Below are 3219 nucleotides of genomic sequence, written 5' to 3' on the forward strand. Positions count from 1 at the left end.
GTGGCTTCGGTTGGTGTCTCAGTCTCCGGTGCGGGAGTTTCCGTGGCTACGGTTGGTGTCTCAGTCTCAGGAGCTGGAGTCTCAGTGGCTTCGGTGGGTGTCTCGGTCTCGGGAGCTGGAGTCTCGGTAGCTTCGGTTGGTGTCTCAGTCTCGGGGGCTGGTGTCTCAGTGGCTGCGGTAGGAGTTTCCGTCTCTGGTGCTGGGGTCTCGGTGGCTACAGTGGGTGTTTCGGTTTCAGGCGCAGATGTTTGAGTGGTTGGCTTGGTTGTTTCCGTCGATGGGGCTGGGGATGTGTGCTTCGACCAAGTGCAATCGACGTCGGACCACCAGATACACTCTTGTAGGTTCGGGTCAAAGTTTTCCCACGCCTTACATAGCTTTGCCGTCGCTGTGCCGTCGTTGCATTCGAAGTACGCTTGGCAGCGGCATGGGTCGGCCAAAATGCTTTGTCCACTGGCTGGGCAGGCTGGAGTGAACTCGCATGGTGGTTCCGGCGTAGTTGTGGGCTCTTCGGTGGTGGTGGTGGGGGCCGCGCTGGTCTCGGTGGTGGGTGGCTCGACGGTGGTGGGGTCTGACCAGGTGCAGTCGACTAAATCCCAGAGCTCGCACTTCAGGCTGATCGGGTCGAAATTCTCCCAGGGCTTGCAAATTTCGGGTGTGGCTTTGCCGTTCTCGCAAGAGAAGTAGTGCTGGCACTTGCCCGGGGTCGCGTCTGGCACCAGCGCGCTTCCGGTGGCGGGGCAGATGGATTTGGGGCTGTCAGTGGTCTCGCCAGAGTCTTCCTCACTCGAATCAGAAGATATTTCGGCCTTCCACCAGTCGCAGTCGACCTTTTAAATGGACAGCAGATATGAGTTAGTTGGCCCATATTAACCAAAGTGAGTTAATTATTTTATGGGACCGGGCTCACCTCGTACTGCAGGACGCACGTCTTTTTCACGGGGCTGAAGCGCGTCCATGGCCAGAAACATGTTTTCTTCTCCCACTTGCCGTCCTGGCAGCTCGCGTAGCTGCGACAGTTTCCCTCACAGGGCAGCGCCAGCGCCAGGTCGGCGCGGCCCGCGGCGGGGCAGCCAGGCTCCTCGCGGCACACGGCCAGGCTCAGCGCCGACTGGCAGGCCACTCCGAGGAGCACCAGCGTGAATAGACTGCCACCTGAGAAAAGGGAAAAGCATTTTAATTAGTATAAACGAGAATAAAAACAAAGTTGTCGTCGTCGTCGTCGTCATGTTTTCTCCACAATGGACACAAATTATAGCAAACCGCTTAGGATCGGGGAGTGGGTGGGTGGGAGTTTCGAAAAGCGCCGTGCCTTCAATTGCATTTAGAGGATGGCCAGAGTCCATGCCAGCTTCTAGAAAAACCATTTGTTGATAACTATACTGTGTGGTTCAATTGGACTTAGATACAAAGCCACCTCAGCAAACATCAGGATGATACGCTCCAATCGCTCTAATCTACGGCGGATTATCTTGCATTTGGCAAGACACAGATTGATCTCTCAAGATCTGCTCGTGCGGATTATTAATGCATGCCATTCGAGTTTATCGCTGTTGCTATCGCTTCGTAATTCTTTAAACCTATGCAAGTTGACCCTCGACCCTCCGTCTTTGAAACGAAGTGAGTGGCATTTATTCAGTAATTGGGTGTACTAAAAGATAGTTGTTGGCTCACAGATCCCCATTATTTTGCAGTTTAAGTTTAAGAAGATGACAGCAGTTTTAACTGCAAAACTAAATTCTTGCAGTTTAACCTGCCCAACTGCATAGGATTACTTTGACAGTTCAAACTGTACAACTTTTTTTAGTTTTGCAGGTTGACCTGTGCAGTGGACTCGTGCTAACTGTCGCCTCGCTAACTGAAGTGCACGAGATAGATAGACATGGAAAAATAGCACGTTTCATGCGGGCTGACTGCCGGCTCCAGCGGCTCGCCCGACTCGCCAACCTGAGGGGTGAGGAGAGCGGAGCACGACAGCAGCGAACGCACAGTACCCTTGCTATCTGTCTTAGCGACAGTTAGCGAGAGTGTATCACGTTTTACATTTGTTAACCCAACTGTGTACATAGCACACTATTCCTTGCGTGTACTTAAAGGCCCACACTAGGAAGTGTGTACACTTCTTAGTGTCTGCGCGCCACATAGCGTAGCGCTAGGGCAAGTACACACTTCCAAGTGCTTTTAAGTACACACAGGGTAGAGTGTACTATGTACACAGTTGGGTTTACAGTGTAGTTTTTCAGTTTAAACTGTAGAACCTGTCAGTTTTGCAGTTTAAACTGAACAACTTTTTAGTTTTGCAATTTAAACTGTCATCTTGTTATACCCTTAGATTTTGCGCGAGTCGACTTTCAAAAGCCATCGGTTCGATTACTATGTCTATTAAGGATAAATATCTGCCGATCCGACTTAAACTGTTGATATTAAACTTATTTCAAAGCAGGTCTGCTTTTTCTATTTCGCTATTCTATTTCGCGAGTTATTGTGAGTGCACTGCAACTTGTTCACAAATATTGTAACTTTACAATAATTTTTGTAGCTCAACAAGTTCGTTGTACAAATTATCATTCACCACAAAAATTAGCAGAAAATTTGACAATAATTTGAAACTTTACTCGTATTGGTGCATCCAGACCGGATGCAATTTTGTTCCTGAATTTGGACAAACACGTACAAAGTTTTACACAATTTGTGCAGTTTTAGGAATAAAATTGCATCCGGTCTGGATGTGCAAGTAAACGTCGCCTGCTTTTTAGGATCGAAATTGTCCCTTTACATTTAGAGTGAATTCTGAATACTAAGTTGAAAAGTCGTAGAGTGTCGCGTGGTTTGAGCGAATAGTATCAGCATAGATTACGTACCCATGAGCTGCTGGTCGCGAGCCATCGTTGGTGACGATTACAACAAGACTGGCCGATGTCAGCGACCAGCAGTCAGGTTTGTAAGCGCTTATCCCGAGGGTTCGGGTGGCGTGAGATAACTCAGCCGTAAGCGCACTTGAAAACCTTTGCCGCTAACAACACTGCGCAGCCGCGCAGACGAGGCATGTAGGGGCCAAAGTGGCCCAGAGCACTCGCGGGACACTGGTGAGGTAGGGAAGTACCATCCCGTTATCTCCGTCAAAATCGATACCTTAGACTAAAAAGCACGCAGTTCAGCCGCGCGTTTCGAAAGACACGCAGTTTACCGCTATAGAGATAGGAACTGCGTGTCTTTCGA

At 49.4% G+C, this 3219-nt stretch overlaps 2 protein-coding genes across 6 annotated transcripts in view; one reads left to right on the top strand and one right to left on the bottom strand.

Annotated features, from left to right (window-relative positions):
* The window catches only part of LOC113203704 (ubiquitin-conjugating enzyme E2 W), a 10537-nt gene that overhangs the window by 4606 nt on the left and 2712 nt on the right, over positions 1-3219 (top strand). The gene's annotated exons all lie outside the window — the stretch shown is intronic.
* Positions 1-3219, bottom strand: part of LOC113203766 (polycystic kidney disease 2-like 1 protein) — a 34655-nt gene that overhangs the window by 1227 nt on the left and 30209 nt on the right. The gene's annotated exons all lie outside the window — the stretch shown is intronic.

The sequence above is a fragment of the Frankliniella occidentalis genome, unplaced genomic scaffold (assembly GCF_000697945.3).
Source record: "Frankliniella occidentalis isolate FOCC.00 unplaced genomic scaffold, Focc_3.1 Scaffold212, whole genome shotgun sequence".
Lineage (NCBI taxonomy): Eukaryota > Metazoa > Arthropoda > Insecta > Thysanoptera > Thripidae > Frankliniella > Frankliniella occidentalis.